Source organism: Miscanthus floridulus, chromosome 6, assembly GCF_019320115.1.
Source record: "Miscanthus floridulus cultivar M001 chromosome 6, ASM1932011v1, whole genome shotgun sequence".
Taxonomy (NCBI): Eukaryota; Viridiplantae; Streptophyta; class Magnoliopsida; order Poales; family Poaceae; genus Miscanthus; species Miscanthus floridulus.
In genome coordinates, this window is record NC_089585.1 from 115751043 (window position 1) to 115773231 (window position 22189).

General features: G+C 53.3%; 1 pseudogene; it reads left to right on the forward strand.

Annotated features, from left to right (window-relative positions):
- The first annotated feature begins 5145 nt into the window (after nucleotides 1–5145).
- Nucleotides 5146–21113, forward strand: LOC136461064 (pentatricopeptide repeat-containing protein At1g09900-like; annotated as a pseudogene).
- Nucleotides 21114–22189: the final 1076 nt, after the last annotated feature.

Consider the following 22189-nt stretch of genomic DNA (forward strand, 5'->3'; position numbering starts at 1 on the left):
AGCGCCTACAACACTGTTTGAGATCTGTCATGCCTAGAAGGGCTTAAAGCAGCATGTCCCGTCGTATCCTGACTGGTACTTTCCTACAAGCGTGCAGGGCATGGTCCTCAGTACTGTGGTTGACTCGAATGTCCTGTCTTACCCTATGCTCGTCATTATGAAGGAGTAGGGTGTAGTCCTCAGGGCGAGGCAGGAGCCAGCCCCGAGACGTTGGGTGAGACAGAGCCTATCCCAGGACGTCAGGGCGAGGTGGAGCCAGCCCTCAGTCATCGGGCTGAAGCGGAGCCTAGCCGTCGGGGGTCGGGCGAGGCGGAGCCAGCCCTCAGTCGTCGGGCGAGGCAGAGCCTAGCCCTCGAGGGTCGGGCGAGGCAAGGCTAGTCCCCAGTCGTCGGGCGAGGCGGAGCCAGCCCTCAGCCGTCGGGCGAGGCGGCGTCTGCCCTGGGCCATCGGGTGAGGCGGAGCCATGCCTCAGCCGTCGGGTGAGGCAGCGTCTACGCCAGGACGTCAGGCGAGGCAGAGCCAGCCCTCAGTTGCCCTAGACATCAAGCGAGGCGGAGTCTAGCCCTCGGGGGTCGGACGAGGCAGAGTCCAGCCCTCGGGGGTCGGGCGAGGAGAAGTCCAGCCCTCGGGGGTCGGGCGAGGCAGAGCCAACCCTCAGGGGCTGGGCGAGGCGTGGCCAACTTTTGGTCGTATGGGCAAGAAGTGCAGTTGCGTTCTTGTCTATTTGGAAGCATCAACGTTTGATGGTTATTAGGTCCACCTCATTGGGTACCCTAGTATTAGGTCCCCGACAGTAGCGCCCGAGTGATTTGGATAGAATCGCTCGAGGGGTGATTTGACTTGCCAAAGGGGTGCGCGCGAGCGCACCCGATGGGTGTAGCCCCTGAGCCCCCGGGTGATTTGGATAGAATCACCCGGGGGGGTATTTCGATTCGCCAGAGGGTACGTGCGAGCGCACCCATCGGGTGTAGCCCCCAAGCCCCCGGGTGCTTCGAATAGAATCGCTCGGGGGGTAATTCAGACCCTTCGTGGGTATGGCTATGAGATTTAGTGTTTGACAACTAGATAGTTTAAAGGGAACCCTGGTATCCCGTTCGCGGGGATTCGTCCAGGGTCAGTCCGGTTGACACTCAATTGCGGATCGAGACTCCCTTGAGGCTCGTGTGCCTGAGTTTTGACCGCTCGCGGGCCCATCCCTCGTCGGGACGGCCGTCGAAACTATTGGGCCAGCCCTCGAACTCCTGGGCCCAGGAGGGCCGGAGAAATGCTTTTTGACCTGCATCCCCTCCGCGGGAAAAGAGTCCTGGTCTGCCCAGGAAGGCGAAACGTCCGGCGCGACTTTGGTGAGAAATGATAGGGATCACGGACACATATCCCGCGACGTGACGATGGTGGTGTATCGTGGCACACACGGAGATCTAGGCGGACGGTTGCCGTTCTCGCATCTGTTGCCCCTATAAAACCAAGGATCAGAAATCCCGCGACGTGACGTGGTGGTGAGCGCGGTTGAAACCCTAATCGCCCCTTGATCCCTTGTTATCCATAGTAGACATGCTCCTCACCGTAGCTAAATTAACAACCCAAGCCAAGGATCAGAAATCCCTTCAACATGGGTTAAACTGGACTACGTCGAGGTTTTCTTGGCCCGGCATATTTCCTTACTACTAGTGTTTACCTATATAGCATCATAAGGCGTATTTTCTGGCGGTTATTAATTAGGGATCCAAATTTGTACAACCATCAAAATGTGTGACCGCGAGGAGACATACGTTTTAGGCCGTCGGTGGCGGTTGAACTAGCAGAGTCCAAAGCATACAACAACTCTCATTAGCAACACGATGGACGAAATGAAGAACACACGAACGCACGGGGACATGCATATCGAACACATGACTACATGAGAGCAAACCGACGAAATCAAAATTTTCCCTGGAAAGACACACATCACTACAGAATACTGAAAAAAGTGTGACACACAACCTACCGACCCTAGCTGATTAGTAACTTATTCGCTCATACATGGAAGGGGAACATAACAGAGAACGAAACGGCCATAGGACGCGCCTCCTTATTCAAAGCCATATATAGCACGACTCATCGTCGCGATGCAAGGGGACCAAGGGGGGCAGGGCAAATTATTAAGCCAGTCATGCAGGCACTCAAGCGCACGTGGCTTCAAGGCAGACCTAGCTCTGGCGACTCCTGCGGCTCCGGCTCTGGCGACTCCGGCTCCTTCGGGATGCTTCTTATGATGCCTCTTCGGCTTCTTCTCATCATGACACTCCAGGCTCCAGCACCACCGGCACTGCAGCATCCGCCACATAACCTGCAGCGTTTCATTCATTCGGCACGCACGCTCGTCATACGGTCAGACAACTACGCACGGGCACATATGCATTTCATGTCGGATGATTGCTTGGACGATGGGTCGGAGTATGTAGCTGCATACCTCGTCCATGCGCCTCGCGACGGAGGGCCGCCATCTTGTTGGGACGCACGGTGGGCCTCGCGTCGGCCCTGGAGATGGCGACTGCCACGAAGAGGGACGCGATCAGGAGGAGGGCGGTGGCGGAGCGGTGGATCGCCATTGCGAATGCTGCCGCTTCAACCGTGCAAGCAGATAGATTTTGTGTAGAAGAATTGAGCTCGAGCTATATATGCTTTATTGCTTGGATGGCTTGGTGTCGCAAAGAGCATGCTTGGCGCCTTCTTATAGCTCGGTGAATGCAGTAGCTGATAAGATGTATGTAGTAGTACGTGACGAATCGATGGAAGAAGCTACAAGCGCGAGCGTGCGTGGAATTGCGGTGCGGCGCCGCGTTCAGACATGCCTCCTTCCCGCGCAACCAGGACAGACCTGACTCCGACGTAGCGGCCCTGACGGCCGCAGCGCTGGCGGCAGGCTGCGTCCGCCGTCGTGTTCCGGCACGCCAACCCGTCCTACTACTAATCATCCCGCCTGCTCCACGCAAGGTGTATCTGGTCCGCGACGCTGGCGCGGTGCGTCGGGATACGTTCGGGCGTTGTGGGCGCCGGGGATGTCGATGCTGCGAGGAAGTTCGCGCGTGAGGCGGACAGGCGCGTCGGCGCACAGCGCGGGAGAACTGCAAGTCGGTGACCGGGATGCTGGCAGCGGCGTGCGCAGCGCGGCAGGGCTGCGGCGGCACGGGAGAACGGCAGCGCGGTGCCGAGCGGGAGAGCTACGGCGACGCACAGCACAGGAGAACTGTCGCTCGGTGCGGAGCGGGATGCTGGCAGCGGCGCGCGCAGGGCGGGAGGGCTGCAGCCAGCGGATGGGTTGCGGCGGCTCGGTGTGAGGAGGGACTCGGTGTGAACCGGTGAACACGAAGCTGGATCCCACCAGCTACTGAGAACTTTTTTTTGAACCGTTGGATGGTGTTTGGACGTTGGATGCAGGCACGAAAGTCACGACGTGACCTGCCAGAGCAACGTTACTGAATCTGAGTCTCGCCCGCCCTATCTTCACGGAGAAAAAGTGGAAAATCTCCTGGAAACGCTGACAGCCGTCGGATGGCGCTTTGACGCTGGATATAGGGCCGCAAGTTACGTCATTCGAAGTAACGTTACCCGGGCCTGTTCGGCCGATGATAAACCGGTCGAAACTGATTTGTCGTTAGAGAGCCTGAATCCGGGCGGGAGTGGCCTGCTCATTCGCGCGCGCCGCGCTGGTTAGCCGCTGGCTGCGCCCACGGCGCCCGCTTCCCGTCGTCCAGAGGAGCAGAGCAGTCTGCTGCCCGCCGCCCAGAGAAGCCTAGCCACCGAACTGCACAGCACCGACGCCGGGGCCGTGCGCCGCGCTGGTTTCCTGTGGCCTATGCTGACCGCAGCGGCGCCGGCTTCCCGCCGTCCAGAGGAACCGAGGAATCCGCCGCCTGCTGCCCGGAGGAGCCGAGCCATCGAACTACGCAGCACGTACGCTAGGACGCTGGCTGCTCGGCAGCATTGCTACTGGGCTACTGGCCCAGCACACCGTCAACGTCGAGGAGCTTGTAAGGACTTCACATCAGAAAAGTACCAGACCTCTTCCCCATCACATTCCTGTATTTTGCGTTCACTTCACATACAACAATCTTTCCATCTATACCTGAAATCAGAAAAGTAACTGACCTCTTCCCTATCACATTCCTGTTTATTGATTTAGGAATCATCATGTGCTATCCATTGTGTGCAGTAAATTTATTCTTTTTGACAGAATTTGAGAAGGAAAATTTGGTTTATGTTAAAGGTAATGGCAGAACACCTCAAGTTGGTTTGAGGTTTAAAGATTCGGATTAGGCTTGGCAGTTTTGGGTGGCATATGGGGGTTACATTGGACCGAGGGGGAAGGAAATTATGAAGTCACTGATGTTGGCAAAGGTATGTTGCAAACCTGTAACCTATACATTTCTACATACTGTTTTCAATGTAAATATAAATTAATTATTTTAATTTCATTGGCAGCGGCGAAAGGAAAATGTTCTTGTTCAGCCCCAAGTCCAATTGGAGAATGACGACAGCAACAAAAAAAAAGCAACTCTGCAGTCTCAAGAATACAATGCCGTTAGCAATTTTACTCAACTCATAACAACTGCAACTTGCGTTGATGATGACCTTCAGTTCTAGTATGTATAGGCTAGTCAGATAGCATTTTAGATACGGCTAACTACAGTCTTTTGCGGTCTAAATGTAGTCTTTTGTGGCGTGAATGTACATGTGAAATGGCCTTTAGAATGTTAGGAGTAGCACATGTTGGGGCTTCAGTAGTAGCAAATATTATTGGAACACACAAATCTGAAGTGTGCTTATCTCTTTACCAATTGTGTGCTTACTAAAATGCTTCTATTTGTGTGCAAATCTGATGTATTTGCAGAGCCAAAATGGCTTTGTTCCTGTGCAAATCTGATGTTGCAAAGTGGTGTTACCTCAACACATAAAGGAGACATCAATATGCTGCAAATCTGATGCAGCTAGAGATTTCAATTTTCACAAGTTTTGTTAATGCGATACCTCAAGATGAGACCTCTTGATTTCATTGTACAGACATGAAGAATCTAATTACATGAACCATAGGCAAGTCAAGCAATGGAGCTTTGAATCTAGTCCCTGCAGAGAGCTCCTTCACGGCGTGCATGCCTCCGGACATCCATGTCTACTGCCATCTTCGTCACAGGAGCTCCTCCAGGACCGCGTGGTGCCGTCAGCTCGACTTCCGCGCTCTCCGGTGAGGCGCGAATGCCGGCGTGGTGCAGGAAGCCTGCGGCGCGGGAGGCTCGACTTTCGCCCCCTCCAGGGAGGCGTGAATGGCGGCGGCGTGGCGCAGGAGCGCTGGAGCGGCGCGAGGAGCGGTCCCGGAGCTGTAGCGGTGCGGCGCGGCGCCTGGTGCGGGAAGACTCGCCACCATGGCCGCGCTCCTCCAGTCGTCTTTCCCCTTCCCTCACGCCTACTTCCCCAACCCCGCCCCACCACCTCACCGCCCCCGCCGCTGCCACCACGAGGCCCGGGTCGCCCAACGCCCCCAACCCCGCCAGCGCCCACCTCCGCCGCCTCATTGCCCGCGAGGACCTCGCCGGTGCCGCGCGCCTTGTCGATGACGTTGCGGAGCTCTTTGCGGAGATGATGGAGAAGAACTGCGTGCCAAACGAGGTGACATTTGACATGCTAATCAGATTTTTTTGTCGGAGGTATGGTGGAGCGAGCTATTCAAGTTCTTGAACAAATGACGGAGCATGGGTGCGCCACCAACACTACCTTGTGCAATATTATCATAAACTCAATTTGCAAACAAGGCCGGGTTGACGATGCCTTTATAAGTTTTTTTTTTTTTTAGGAAACTGAAGGGGCCAAGGCCCCTGCACAGAATTTTATTCAGCCTGTTCGGTTGGCTGATTCGTATCGTTGCTAGTTCGTGAATAAGTACTGCTGGCTGGTTTGTGTGAGAGAAAAATACTGTTCCGGCTGAAAATTTACGATCGTTTACGACAAGCCACAGCCAAACGAACAGACTGATTAGCTGAACAAGGAGAGTACAAATTACAGACAAAAGGCAAACCGAAATAACTGAGCTTTACAGAGCTAAACAGAGCGGCTTCAAGAAACGAAGAAGGAAACAAAGAATAAAACTAACACCCTGATCAATTATAGCTGCTGGATCCATTGTTCATAAGTTGCAGACAGACTTGCTTTCACCCTTAGGGAGACAAGTTTTGCTTCTTTGAAAAAATAAATCTTGCACTCCTGAATGCCAACTTGATTATTATTGTAAATAAGCTCATTCCTTGCCTTCCAGATCGTCCAACTCATAAGGATGACAGCTACCGTGAAAAATTGACTGTGCATTTGATCTTTGATGGCCATTACATTTTCAAAAGTTCCTCCTGTTTGAATTATATTCAGATTTAAGAGACCCCAACACTGTTGAGCAAGTGGACAGTGCCAAAACAGGTGATCCACTGTTTCTTCCACCAGCATTGAACAAATTTCACAGTTGTATGTCTCTAGAGCCATATGCTTTCTTCTTAGAATGTTCCTTGTGCTTAGCCTATCTTTTAGCAGTAACTAAAAAAATTACCTTGTGCTTCGGCTGACAGGATGACTTCCCGAACCACTTGAAGGCTGGGTCAATTTCTTGATGTCCTAGTAATTTTCTATAAGCCACTGCAGATTTGAATTTAGATGCACCCCCAGAGTATGTCCAGACATCATTTTTTTAAAAGGCGGCAAGAGATTTGCCAGATTTTTATTAGACGAGCAAAAAGGAACCAAAAAAAAGAATTACAACAAACAACGGGAGACCAAGCTCACCGTCACCACGGCACACCAGCCGACAACCCAACTAGATGCCCACCTGGATGACAACTTAAAGTCTAGAAAAACACCCTGAAACCGAAAAAACACAAAACTAGACCAACCGAACAATGACCAACAAATGCTAGAACTACTCCTGTTGTGGTCCAGCATGAAATCTTGTTGCCAACTGGTACTGCTCTATATCTTCCTTGCAAAGGAGTGCCACCTGACGACTGCAGCGACTTGTTCTGAAATGTTCTTCGATTCCTTTCCTTTCATAAATTCCACCAAAAATAGATCATAATGCCATCAAACGCCTTTCTCTGATCTTTGTCTATCTTAATTCTGCACTTTCGCCAGTAGTTGTGCAGGGATCCTGTCATTCCGACAGTATCAATCACTGATAGGCTGAACCATCGCTTGATGAAGGACCAAACTTGCCTTGAGAAATGCAGTCATTGCAAAGATGTATCGGTATTTCTGGGTCAATACCACAAAGCTTGCATACTGGATCATTTGGCCAATTTCTTTTAATCAAATTGTTTGCCGTTAGGATTTTTTTATGTAGCGAAGTCCAAGCAAAAAATCTACATTTGGGTTCCGTCTTTGCTTTCCAAATCGGTTGAAGTTTTAGTTTGCTGAATGTGCCTTGGAATTGAATGCAGTAAGTGCTTTTGGCTGTGTATTCCCCATCCACCGTCCAACGCCAACGGATGTTGTCCTCTATATTCTTGATTAGCTAGATTTGGCTCACCTCTTCCCAAAGGGTTACGTACTCTCTTATTTCCTGTGCAGTGCCTAATGGAATGACATGTGATATCCAGCGGTTATCTTCCAAGGCCTTTTGCACCATGAGATTTTTCCTTTTTGATTTCTTGAACAATGTCGGTGCAATCGCTTTTGGTGTTCGCCCACCGACCCAAGACGATGTCCAGAACCTAGCCAACTTACCATCACCTACTGTCACCACTGTCAAATAACTCCTTGTCCCGGCCATCTACTGGAAGGTCAAGCTTGTTCCAAGCTCTATCTCAGTGCTTCCATTGATACCATAACCATCGTAGTCTCAATGCTCTTGCGAAACGTTCAAGGTCCAGAACCCCTAAACCACCTTTCGCTTTGGGTCTACATGTTGTTGGCCAGTTGATAATGGAATGCCCACCATATACCTTGTCTGGCGTTTCTCCCCTTCATTGGAAACTCCTTCTCAAGCGATCGATCTTTCTAATTAACCATTTTTGTTCTGGAAATGCGGTCATATGATAAATTGGTTGAGCTGATAGAACCGTTTTTACTAGTCTCTCTCCCCGCTGAGGACAAGAGCCTGCCCTTCCAACCTGGCAGTCTAGCTCCTATTTTGTCTATCAAAGGCTGTACCTCTACCCTGCGTAGTTTTCGGACGTGTAGAGGAAGTCCTAGATATCTCCCAGGGAAACTGCAAATCTTGCCGGGGAAATTTTGAAGTAATTGAGAGACCACTGTGTTGTCTATTCTTATAGGGAGAATTTCCATTTTGGAGATGTTGATTTTTAGCCCCGAGCATTCTCCAAAGAAGTTTAGTATCTTGAGTAGATGATTCAACTCTGTATTTGCAGGGTATGCCAAAATCGCTGCATCTTCAGCATATAGGGAGCACCTCAAATTAGCCGCCTTCGGTAGCACCGGTTTAAGGATCCCTCTTTGTGCTGCCGCTTCAATTATCCGTTGTAGTGGGTCGATGGCTAGAATGAATAAAAGGGGGGATAGAGGATTCCCTTGCCTTAACCCCCGTGCGTGTCTGATACCCTAGGTCGGCTCCCCGTTGATCAATACTTTTGATGTTGTTGTTCCAAGTAGGGCAGCTATCCAATCCCTCCATTTTGTGCAAAAGCCCAAAGCTTGTAGCACCTCTAGCAGAAAGCTCCAACCTATGGAGTCGAAAGCTCTGGAAATGTCCAATTTGATGAACAACGTTGACCTTCTCTTTTTATGCAACAGCTGAATCACTCTCTGCATGTAAAGCAAAAAAGTTATATCCTTTCTGTTAAAAAACTTGTCCAGACATCATTGATACCCTCATTTATAACTGTATTCTCTATCAAATGCTGGATACTTAAGACTTGATCAAAGGCCACTTGAGATAAAGGTAAAGCAAAAGGTTTAGTGAATTCACCTTCACTGAAGGCATTTTTCACATAAATGTGTTTATTCTTAGCAAAAGAATATGCATGAGGGAACTGTTCATCAAGGGCCTGTGTGCTCCATTTATCCTTCTAGAAAAAAATGAATCCCCATTGTTCACCTGAATGTTTGCCATCTTTTTAAAGGATGTTAAAAGTTTCAACACATTTGTTATGGTCGGCAAGACGTATGAACACCGAGCCAAGGAGCAACGTGCCTGAGCACGGGCACCTCTGGCCAGGGGCCAAGGTTCCAGACTTGGTCAGCTATCAGTTTGTTTAGATTTGATTTGGTTAGACGTTTCCTTAATTCTAGCGTCAGGTTGTTGGATCAGTTTGTATAAGAGTCAAACATTGCAACTTAATGAGATTAGCCTGGGATTGTGTCATCTTGACACCCTTGGGCGCCCAGCGTCCCCCTGTCCATCCTCCTCTCACGGGTTGCCCTAGCGCCAACACAGCTCCACGCCGTCGCCAGCGCCAGCACCCCTATCCTCTCCACTCACCTCCATACGCCCTACGCAGCAAGGCTAAGCGCCATACCAACATGGTATCAGCTCCATCGCTACCCATGGATTCCGCCGCTCCCACCACTGCTCCATCGTCGTCGATCCCACCCGCATCCACCACTAGCCCCACGTCGGGCGTGTCGCTGCCCCTGGTGAACACGACGCCGCCCGTGCCACCGCCCACCCTGGCCTCGATCGCTGAGATGTTGGCCAACATGCAACTTCAGATGACCACCATGAACAACCACCTGGCGGATCAGGGAGCGCGCCTTTTGGCCCTCGACGGCAGGCCGGTGTTCCCTCACTTCGGCTTGCCAGGGTTTGGGGGCGTCCCTTGCCTGCCCGCATCCTCCACACCGGTGATCACGGAGATCGCGGCTGCCACTGAGGACTCCTCCGCCTTGGCATTGGTGGCACCATCCCTGCCGCTGTCCCTCCTGGCACCGCCGCATCCCCAACAACCGGTCGCGGCCCCACGGGGTTCCCAGCAGGTGCCAATGCCACCACCTGGTGGGGTGCCGATCACTTAGATCATGTTCCCGCACTCCCCGTTGCCAATTCCAGGGTTCGGGGCAGTGGCTCCTATGCCGCTCCCGGCCTCCGCTCACATGGCCCCATCGCCACTGTACCCCCCGCCGCCATCGAAATCGGAGTCTGCCATTGTGCCGAAGTACCACAAGATCACTTTCGAAATGTATGATGGCCGCGACGATCCCCTAGGGTGGCTCAACAAATGAGAGCAGTTCTTCCGCGGACAGCTCACTCGGGAGGTCGACAAGGTGTGGATGGCTGCATATCACCTGAAAGGAGTCGCCCAGCAGTGGTACCTTGTACTGGAGACCAACATCGGCCACCCATCGTGGCCGGATTTCCGTCGATACTGCCTGCAGCGCTTTGGCCCCGCCCTCAACACTAACCACCTGGCTGACCTGGCCAGGCTGCCATTCGGCTCCAACGTGGACGCATACATGGAGGCGTTCCAGGCCAGGGCAGCGCACATGGGGGACCTCACCACGCTACAGCGTGCCAAGCTCTTCACAGGTGGCCTCCCTGACTACATTCGGGTGGATGTTGAGATGCACCAGCCCAGAATCTTCAGCATGCCATGTATTTGGCTCGAGCCTTCGAACGTCGCAACATGCCATAGCGTCCGGCCCTCCCAGCCCCCCAGCGGCCAGCATGCCACTAGGGGGGCGCTCCGTCGACAATGCCAGCTTCCACGACGGGGACCACGGCCGACTCCACCAAGGCATTCAAGCGGCTCACACTCGAGGAGATGGCGGAACGCCGAAAGCTCGACCTCTACTACAATTGCGACGAGCCGTTCGCTCGCGGGCACAAATGTGCCCGTTTGTTCTACCTGGAGGCTCTCGATTACATCGTGGAGGAGTCGGAGGAGCAAGACAACACGTCGCACCCGGCAGAGGAGGCCCAATTCAACCTGGACAAGCCGATGATCTCTTTGTCCGCGGCGATGGGCATTCGGGCGCGTGACACCATGCAGCTGCGCGTCAAGATTGGCGCCCACGAGCTCACGACACTCTTGGACTCAGGATCGACACACAACTTCATCAACCCTGAGGCAGCACACAGCGCCGGCCTTTAGTTCTCCGACAGCGCGGGCGCCCACGTCATCGTCGCGAATGGTGACCGTGTCGACTGCTAGGGCCTCGCGCACGGTGTTCAGCTACGTATCAGCACCGAGCGGTTCACGTTGGACTGTTTCTCCATCCCCTTGGTGCCGTACGACATGGTCCTCAGCCTCACGTGGTTGAGGTCGTTGGGGCCCATCCTCTGGGACTTTGCCACACTGCGCATGGCGCTCTCCTTCCATGGTCGCTGGGTGGTGTGGACCGGCGTGGGCGCACCGGCCGTGGTTTCCTCGACAGCCCTGTTCACCACAGACCTTTGCATCGACAAGGGCTCTGAGCGCTCCCTCCTAGACCTGATGCTGGACGCCTACCACGACGTGTTCGCCGAACCCGAGGGGCTTCCATCGGCCTGGGCGTGCGACCACCACATCCATCTGAAGCCCAACACCGAGCCAGTGGCGGTCCGGCCGTACTGCTACCCCCAACTCCAAAAAGACGAGCTCGAGCTGCAATGCGAGGCGATGCTCCGGCAAGGGATCATCTAGGCCAGCACCTCACCCTTCTCCGTGCCCGTGCTGTTGGTGAAGAAGTAGGATGGATCGTGGCACTTCTATGTCGATTACCGGGCCCTCAATGCGGTCATGGTGAAAGACAAGTTTCCTATCCCGGTCGTCGAGGAGCTACTCGATGAACTACATGGCACCAAGTTCTTTACTAAGCTTGATTTGCGCTCGGGCTATCATCAGGTGCGTGTTGCTGCTGCAGATGTCCACAAGATGGCGTTCTAGACACACCACAGACACTTTGAGTTCCTGGTGATGCCTTTTGGCTTGTCCAACGCACCGTCGATGTTCCAGGCGCTGATGAACTACGTCCTTAAGCCGTTTCTCCGCCGCTGCGTCCTCATCTTCTTCGACGACATCCTGATCTACAGCGCCTCCTAGATGGAGCATCTCTGACACCTACGCGTGGTCCTCGACATCCTCCGTGCGCACTGGCTCCACCTCAAACGGTCAAAGTGCGCGTTCGCCACCTCGACGGTCCACTACCTCGGGCATGTCATCACTGGGGAGGGGGTGGCTATGGACACGACCAAGGTGGCAGCTGTGCAGTCCTAGCCACGCCCTCGCGCTGCGCGCGGCCTACGCGGCTTCCTCGGGCTAGCAGGGTATTACCGATGGTTCATCAAAGACTACGGGATTATCGCCACGTCGCTGACATAGCTGCTTCGCAAGGACGCATTCCAGTGGTCGGACACCGCTGAGACCGCCTTCTCCACCCTCAAGGCTGCCCTCACCGCTGCTCCAGTCCTGCACCTTCTAGACTTCGCCACCACATTCGTCGTGGACTGCGATGCCTTCGGATCAGGCTTCAGAGCCGTGCTGCATCAAGATGGTGCGCCCATAGCCTTCTTCAGCCGGCCGCTCACCACACGCCACCTCAAAGTGGTGGCGTATGAGCGTGAGTTGATCGGGCTTGTTCAGGCGGTGCGCCATTGGAGACCCTACCTTTGGGGGAGGGCGTTCGTCGTAAGGACGGACCACTACACCCTCAAGTTCATGCTGGACTAGCGACTATCTACAATTCTGCAACATCACTGGATTAGCAAGTTGTTTGGGTATGATTTCAGGGTGGAGTTTCATTTCGGCCGCTCCAACGTCGTCGCTGACGCTCTATCCAAGCGGGACGACGAGGCGCCGCTGCTGTCCATCCTTTCCGGGGCGCCTGCGGCCTGTTTCTCAGCCGTCTCAGTGCCTACCTTCAGGCTCTTTGACGATTTGTGCTGGAAGGTGGACACCGACCCCACCCTACATGCTCATCGTGATGCCATGGCCGCCAGAGACCACGGTGACTCCTGGGGCATCCATGAGGGGCTGTTGCTGCACAAGGGGCGCGTCTTCATGCCTAGCTCATCGCCGATCCTCTATGACGTCCTCTAGCTTGCCCACACGGGATGCCAGAAGATGCTGCTCCGCCTCAGCACGGAGTTCTTCGTGGAGCATGACCGCCGCGTCGTCGGCGACTTCGTGCGGTCCTGCGCGGTGTGCCAGTGGAACAAGACGGAGATGCTACACCCAGCCGGGTTACTGCAGCCCCTGCCGGTGCCGTTGTGTGTGTGGGCGGACATCTCCCTCAACTTCATAGAAGCCCTGCCCAAGGTCCATGGCAAGAGTGTCCTGCTCACGGTGGTGGACAGGTTCTCGAAGTACGCTCATTTTATTCCACTCGGCCACCCATACACAGCCTCGTCGGTGGCCCGTGCCTTCTTCCAGGACATCGTTCGGCTACACGGCTTCTCGGAGTCCATCGTCAGTGACCGTGATCCGGTGTTCATGGGTCATGTGTGGCACAACATCTTCCATCACATCGGTGTGTTCCACCCGCAGATAGATGGCCAGTCTGAAGCTGCCAACAAGACAATTACAATGTATCTTCAGTGTTTGACAGGTGATCGCCCACGTGACTGGCTGGATTGGCTCCCATGGGCTGAGTTTTCCTACAACTCAGCCTACCACACGGCGCTCCAGACCTCCCCGTTCCAGGTGGTGTACGGTCGGCCACCCCTAGACTTGCTGCCCTACGCCTCGAGGCAGGCACGCACGGAGGCGGTGGACACCCTGTTCGCCAACCAGCAGCAGTTCCTTCAGGAAGTGCATGCTCATCTTCTCCAAGCTCAAGAGCACGCTCGCTGGTTCTACGACGCTAACCACCGTGAGCTCGAGTTCGCCGTCGGCGATTGGGTGCTCCTTCGGATGCTCCACCGCCACACGAAAAATCTGGTACCTAGCGGCCAACATTTGTGCCCGTGAGCGAATGGCTCATCGCAATTGTAGTAGAGGCCGAGCTTTCAGTGTTCCGCCATCTCCTCGGGTGTGAGCCGCTTGAATGCCTTGGTGGAGTTGGTCGTGGTCCCCATCGCAGAAGCTGGCATAGTCGACGGAGCGCCCCCCTGGTGGCGTGCTGGCCGCTGGGGGCTGGGAGGGCCGAACACTATGGCGTGTTGCGACGTTCGAAGGCTCGAGCCAAATACATGGCATGCTGAAGATTCTAGGGCTGGTGCATCTCAACATCCACCCAAATGTAGTCAGGGAGGCCACCTATGAAGAGCATGGCGCGCTGCAGCGTGGTGAGGTCCCTCGCGTGCGCTGCCCTGGCCTGGAACACCTCCATGTATGCATCCACATTAGAGCCGAACGGCAGCCTAGCCAGGTCGGCCAGGTGGTAGTGTTGAGGGCAGGGCCAAAGCGCTGCAGGCAGTATCGACGGAAATCCAGCCACGATGGGCGGCCGATGTTGGTCTCTAGTACAAGGTACCACTGCTGGGCGACTCCTATCAGGTGATATGAGGCCATCCACACCTTATCGACCTCCCAAGTGAACTGTCCATGGAAGAACTGCTCGCATTTGTTGAGCCACCCCAGGGGATCATCGCGGCCATTGTACGTTTCGAAAGTGATCTTGTGGTGCTTCGGCACAATGGCAGACTCCGATTCCGATGGCGGCGGGGGGTATGGTGGCGATGGGGCCATGTGAGCGGAGGCCGAGAGCGGCATAGGAGCCACTGCCCTGAACCCTAGAATTGGCGACGGGGAGTGCAGGAACATGATCTGAGTGATCGGCACCCCACCGGGTGGTGGCATTGGCGCCTGCTGGGAACCCCGTGGGGCCGTGACCGGTTGCTGGGGATGCGGTTGCACTGGGAGGGACAGTGGTAGGGATGGTGCCACTAATGCTGAGGCGGAGGAGTCCTTAGTGGTGGCCACAATCTTCGTGATCACCGGTGAGGAGGATACGGGCAGGCAAGGGACGCCCCCAAACCCTGGCAAGCCGAAGTGAGGGAACGTCGGCCTGCCGTCAAGGGCCAAAAGGCGCGCTCCCTGATCTGCCAGGTGGTTGTTCATGGCGGTCATCTAAAGTTACATGCTGGCCAACATCTCAGCGATCGAGGCCAGGGTGGGCGGCGGCGCGGGTAGCGTCGTGTTCACCAGGGGCAGCGACACGCCCGACGTGGGGCTGGTGGTGGATGCGGGTGGGATCGATGATGATGGAGCAGTGGTGGGAGCGGCGGAATCCATGGGTAGTGATGGAGCTGATACCAGGCTGGTATGGCACTTAGCCTTGCTGCGTAGGGCGTTTGGAGGTCTCCACGATGTAGTCGGGAGCCGTTTCTCCACCGCTGCATCCTCGTCTTCTTCGATGACATCCTGATCTACAGCGCCTCCTGGATGGAGCATCTCCGACACCTACGCACGGTCCTCGACGTCCTCCGTGCGCACCGGCTCCACCTCAAACGGTCGAAGTGCACATTCGCCACCTCGGCGGTCCACTACCTCGGGCATGTCATCACTGGGGAGGGGGTGGCTATGGACACGGCCAAGGTGGCAGCTGTGTAGTCCTGGCCGTGCCCTCGCGCCGCGCACGGCCTACGCGGCTTCCTCGGGCTAGCCAGGTATTACCGGTGGTTCATCAAAGACTACGGGATTATCGCCGTGCCGCTGACGCAGCTGCTTCACAAGGACGCGTTCCAGTGGTCGGACGTAGCTAAGACCGCCTTCTCCACCCTCAAGGCTGCCCTCACCGTCGCTCCAGTCCTGCACCTTCCGAACTTCGCCGCCACATTCGTCGTGGACTGCGACGCCTTTGGATTAGGCTTCGGAGCCATGCTGCATCAAGATGGCGCGCCCATAGCCTTCTTCAGCCGGCCGTTCACCGCACGCCACCTCAAAGTGGCGGCGTATGAGCGCGAGTTGATCGGGCTTGTTCAGGCGGTGCGCCATTGGAGGCCCTACCTTTGGGGGAGGGTGTTCGTCGTAAGGACGGACCACTATGCCCTCAAGTTCATGCTGGACCAGCGACTATCTACAATTCCACAACATCACTGGATTAGCAAGTTGTTCGGGTATGATTTTAGGGTGGAGTTTCGTCCTGACCGCTCCAACGTCGTCGCTGACGCTCTATCCAGGCGGGACAGCGAGGCGCCGCTGCTGTCCATCCTTTCTAGGGCGCCTTTGGCCTGTTTCTCGGCCGTCTCAGTGCCTACCTTTAGGCTCTTCAGTGATTTGCGCCAGGAGGTGGACACCGACCCCGCCCTACATGCTCGTCGCGACGCCGTGGCCGCCGGAGACCACGGTGACTTCTGGGGCGTCCATGAGGGGCTGCTGCTGCACAAGGGGCGCGTCTTCGTGCCCAGCTAATCTCCGATCCTCGACGACGTCCTCCAGCTTGCCCACACGGGGGCCACGAGGGCATCCAAAAGATGCTGCTCTGCCTCCGCATGGAGTTCTTCGTGGAGCACGACCGCCGAGTCGTCGGTGACTTCGTGCAGTCCTGCGCGGTGTGCCAGCGGAACAAGACGGAGATGCTACACCCGGCCGAGTTACTGCAGCCCCTGCTAGTGCCGTCACGTGTGTGGGCGGACATCTCCCTTGACTTCATAGAAGCCCTGCCCAAGGTCCATGGCAAGAGTGTCCTGCTCACGGTGGTGGATAGGTTCTCAAAGTACGCTCATTTTATTCCACTCGGCCACCCGTACACAGCCTTGTCGGTGGCCCGCGCCTTCTTCTAGGACATCGTTCGATTACACGGCTTCCCGGAGTCCATCGTCAGCGACCGTGATCCGGTGTTCACGGGTCATGTGTGGCGTGACCTCTTCCGTCATGCTGGCGTCAAGCTCCGCATGAGTTCTGCGTTCCACCCGCAGACAGATGGCCAGTCCGAAGCTGTCAACAAGACAATTACAATGTATCTTCGATGTTTGACAGGTGATCACCCGCATGACTGGCTGGATTGGCTCCCATGGCCCAAGTTTTCCTACAACTCAGCCTACCACACGGCGCTCTAGACCTCCCCGTTCTAGGTGGTGTACGGTCGGCCACCCCCCGGACTTGCTGCCCTATGCCTCGGGGCAGGCGCGCACGGAGGCGGTGGACACCCTGTTCGCCAACCGGGAGGAGTTCCTTCAGGAAGTGCGTGCTCGTCTTCTCCAAGCTCAAGAGCACGCCCGCCGGTTCTACGACGCTAACCACCGCGAGCTCGAGTTCGCCGTCGGCGATTGGGTGCTCCTTCGGATGCTCCACCGCCACACAAAAAATCTGGTACCTGGCGGCCGGGGCAAGCTGGCGCCCAAGTACGTCGAGCCGTTCTAGGTGACCGGCCGCATCGGTGAGGTGGCCTACCGTCTTCAGCTTCCCGAGGGCGCGCGCATCCATGACGTCTTCCATGTCGGCGTCCTGAAGCCATTCCGGGGTACGCTGCCCTCCAGTGCGCCGGCCCTGCCTCCTCTACGCCACGGTCGACCGCTGCAGCGGCCGGAACGTGTCCTACGCTCAGAACTTCACCGCGGCATGTGGCACGTCCTCGTCGAATGGGCGGGCATGCCGGTGTCCGAAGCAACTTGGGAGCCAGTCCCGGCGTTTCGCGAAGCCCATCCCTCCTTCCAGCTCAAGGACGAGCTATTTCCCGAGGGGGGAGATATGTTATGGTCGGCAAGACGTATGAACGCCGAGCCAAGGAGCAACGTGCCTGAGCACGGGCACCTCCGGCCAGGGGCCAAGGTTCCAGACTTGGTCAGCTATCAGTTTGTTTAGATTTGATTTGGTTAGACGTTTCCTTAATTCTAGCGTCAGGTTGTTGGGTCAGTTTGTATAAGAGTCAAACATTGCAACTTAATGAGATTAGCCTGGGATTGTGTCATCTTGACACCCTTGGGCGCCCAGCGTCCCCCTATCCATCCTCCTCTCACGGGTTGCCCTAGCGCCAACATGGCTCCACGCCACCGCCAGCGCCAGCACCCCCATCCTCTCCACTCACCTCCATACGCCCTACGCAGCAAGGCTAAGCACCATACCAACCGATGTTATGGTCGGCACCACATATGAGCGCAGGGACAGGCGGCAAAGTGGCTGAACCAGCCAGTGCGCGGTCACCACGCTGGCATCGCCAGGGTCGGTCTATTTTGAGTCATAGAAGATTTGGGTTGGTTAGGAAAGAGTCAACTAATTATTAAGTTTCCTATTTGTTAGCACAAGTTGTTAGAGTCCTCAATGTATAAGTATCAAACTTTGAGATGAATAAGGACTAGCCTGGGATTGTGTCATCCTTGACATCCTTGGGCGCCTGGCGCCTTCGTCTCTCCTTCCCGCATAAACCCTAGCCGCCAACCATGGCTCCAACTCGACGCAAGCTCCAGAGACCTCGCACCCCTCATTCCCCTCCATACGCCCTGAGAAGCAAGGACCGGCGTCATACCAACCTGGTATCAGAGACCTTGCCGATCATGGACACCACCACCAACGCCCAGGCGCCGCTGATCCCACCCGCCACCTCCCACGTTTCGACGACGGGCGTCTTGGTGAACATCACCGGCACGCCCGCCAACACTACCCCACCCTCCGGCCCACCCACGCTCGCCTCGATCATGGAGATCCTCGCCAGCATGCAGCTGCAGATGTCCGCCATCAACAACCACCTGGCTGATCAAGGCGCTCGCTTGTCCGCCATTGATGGCCGGCCGCCTTTTCCACAATTCGGTTTGCCCGGCTATGGTGGCGTGCCGCACTCCCAGCCCGTGATCACGGAGCTAACGCCGGGGGACTTGTCCGCCTCTGTCTCGCCGTCCCTGCAGCTGACTGCCCTGGCGCCGCAGGAGCCCCGGCCGGCGGCACCGCCGCCCATGGGAGTGCCGATCCATCAGATCAATTTCCCGCGCTCGCCCTCGCCGATTCCGGGGTTCCCATCTTCCGGGATGCCGGTCTACTCCTCGCCGACCTCGCACATCCTCCACCAGAAAGACCCCTTCTTCACTGTACCTGGTAATCTGCCATTCCTGTAATGTTTTTCCCACACCAGATTCACCCAAGTTATATCCTTTCTGTTAAAAAACTTGTTCAGATTTTTCATTAACAGTGCCTGATTTTGAAGTTCTAAGTTAATGATTTGGAGCCTCCTCCTTCCTTTGAATTGCATACCATTTCCCAGGCAGCTTTGGGACGACTTCCCCCATTTAGATTAGTCTCTCTCCATTAACAATTTTTCCTGAACTTATCTATCTGCTTGATCACAGCTTTGGGGAGCTCTAGTGTACACATGTAGTAAGTTGGCAAAGAAGAGAAGACTGCATTAGTGATCTGAAGTCTACCAGCTTGATTTAACATGGAGGAGACCCCTCCAAGTCTTCTCTCACACTTATTCACCTGGGGCAGAAAATCTATGACCTTAGGCTTGGTTGTTCCCAAAGGCAAACCTAGATAAGTAAAGGGCAGGGACCCTTTAGAACAACTAAAGGTTCTAGCCAGTAGGTCTAACTTTTCCTCAGAGATGTTGATGGGAAACATCATTGATTTGTTGTAGTTAACCTTCAGGCCTGTTGAAGCAGTGAAGTTCTGTAGAACAGTTTTGAGAAAAAAGAGTTGCCTGGGGTCACCTTCCATGATGATTAGAGTGTCGTCTGCATATTGTACAATGGGAAAGCTGGAATCTGACTGCATTGGAATAGGCAACTTGAGCAACCCCATGTTTTTGGCTTTATTGATTAGCACTTGCAAAAAATCTGCAGCCATTACAAAAAGAAGTGGAGATAGGGGATCTCCTTGTCTAACTCCCCTTCTGCAGTGAAACTTCTTGCCTGGGACACCATTTAAGAGAACTGAGGAAGTGCCAGAACTAAAAATAGCTTTCATCCAAGAAATCCATCTTTGTCCAAACCCATGCGCTTCCAGGATTGAAATCATAGCCTAATGCTCTATTTTATCAAAGGCTTTCTCAAAGTCTAATTTTAAAATGACCACTTCTTTCTTAGACATATGACAAAAGTGGATGTACTCAAATGCCCATACAAGGCAGTCCTAAATTGTCCTTGATTTTATAAACCCATATTGATTCCTATGAATCAATGGGATAATTGAAGACTGCAATATTTCTGCCAACAGCTTTGTTAATAGCTTGACTGAAGAATTCAACAGGGAGATGGGTCTGTAATCATTGACATATCTGGCATTTTCAACTTTGGGGATCAGAGTAATGTAGTAGGAGTTGATACTTTGCAGGCAACAATCGTTATTGAAAAAACTTGCGACATGGGTTCCTATGGGTGCAATCCAGATACCATTAGCTATACCACGGTCCTAAAGGGCTTGTGTCGTGGCGAACGAGGGGATGATGCCAAGGAACTTTTGAAAGAGATGGTCCGGAATAATTGCCCCCCCAACGAGTTAACATTCAATACATTTATCTGCGTCTTGTGCCAAAAGGGGTTGATCGAGCAAGCTATTATGCTTATTGAGCAAATGTCTGAGCATGGCTGTACGGTGGGTGTTGTCACATACAATGCTCTTGTCAATGGATTCTGTGTGCAAGGCCATATTGACAGTGCCTAGAACTGTTTCGCAGCATGCCCTGCAAACCCAATACCATCACATACACTACTTTGCTGACAGGCTTGTGCAACGCTGAACGGTTAGATGATGCTGCAGAGCTCGTAGCTGAAATGCTTCGTAGGGATTGCCCTCCAAACGTAGTGACTTTCAATGTACTTGTGAGTTTCTTCTGCCAAAAAAGGATTTATTGAGGAAGCAATTGAACTCGTTGAGCAAATGATGGAACATGGTTGCACCCCTAACCTGATCACGTATAATACATTATTTGATGGATTACTTGATGGGATTACCAAGGATTGCAGTTCAGAAGATGCCCTGGAGTTGTTGCATGGCTTGGTCAGCAAGGGAGTATCGCCAGATGTCATTACATTTTCTTCAATCATTGGTATCCTCTCAAAAGAAGATAGAGTTGAAGAGGCCATTCAAATGTTTCACGTAGTGCAAGATATTGGAATGAGACCCAAAGCTGTGGTGTATAACAAGATACTACTTGGGCTCTGTAAAAGATGTGAAATAGATAATGCTATCGACTTTTTTGCCTATATGGTATCCAACGGATGCATGCCCAATGAATCAACCTACATTATACTTATTGAAGGCCTTGCTCATGAGGGTTTGTTGAAGGAGGCCCAAGTTCTACTGAACGTGCTGTGTTCAAGAGTTGTTGTTAGCAAGAACTTAATAGAAGAGTAACACTAAGGTTGAAAACCAAACTGTGCATACCCTTTGAGTCATGATGAATCCTGGCATTAAGTGCTTATTCATTATTCACAGTGAGTGGATTGATAGCCTCGTGTCCTTCAAGCTGCAGTGCTTCATGTAGATGGTTGTTTGAGGGCCCATAACCTCGTATGAAGGAATCTTGACAATGTGAGTTTCTGCTTACATGTATTTATCATACTTTTGCCAAGGGGAATGTAAAGCTTCCCGTTTTAGCTTACTCTTATTGGTGTAGATGTATATATTGCTAAAAGCATTTTGTATGTGAATAGGCTTAGGGTGTAGAAATCTTAATAACAACAATAATCTTGTTCAGGAACCTCATTTAGAAGAGTCAAGACCAATGAGACCAAGAGACGAATCTCGAGTAAAGCACAAGAAAAAAAGCTTGGTTCTCATAGATTTCATACTGTCGCAGCTGACACTTTTGAGTTTCCCTAATACAATGACTTGTTAAACTACAAGCATTGTGCTTACAATGATTTTGGGTTTCCCTTTCATGAGCAATGGACATGTGTGCGGTTGCTTTTCTGTTCATTGAAGAATGCAGATATAACATTCCTCACTGAATGCTTTTCTGTTCATTGAAGAATGGAGATATAACATTCCTCACTGAATCTTGTTTTTGCCCAGGTTTCTGTCTCTTAAAATTGGCTTGTCTAAGAATACTATAATTTAGAATATAATATCATCTGGATGCCCTTTTTTACTTTATAAACAGAATTTGTATGCTGTAAGCTTTTTAGCTTCCTTTTGGTTGTTGTAGGTTTATGCCATTATATTTTAGGCCTCCTGAACCCTCATAATCTAGCACATCCTGAATAGTCAATTCTGGTATCAGATTCTAACATTATTCTATGTTTCGAACTTTCGATGGCTGATTATCGACTTTGGTGGAGATGTGAGAAGTGCGATACTAATCAACGATTCAAGATGAAACAAACCCAATGAAATCGTGAAGTCCAAGAACCTTTTCTGTAGGTTAGGTCATTCAGGTATGCAGTAAACTTTTATCCTTGCATATCAGCGCAGCACTTAAATTGGTTGGT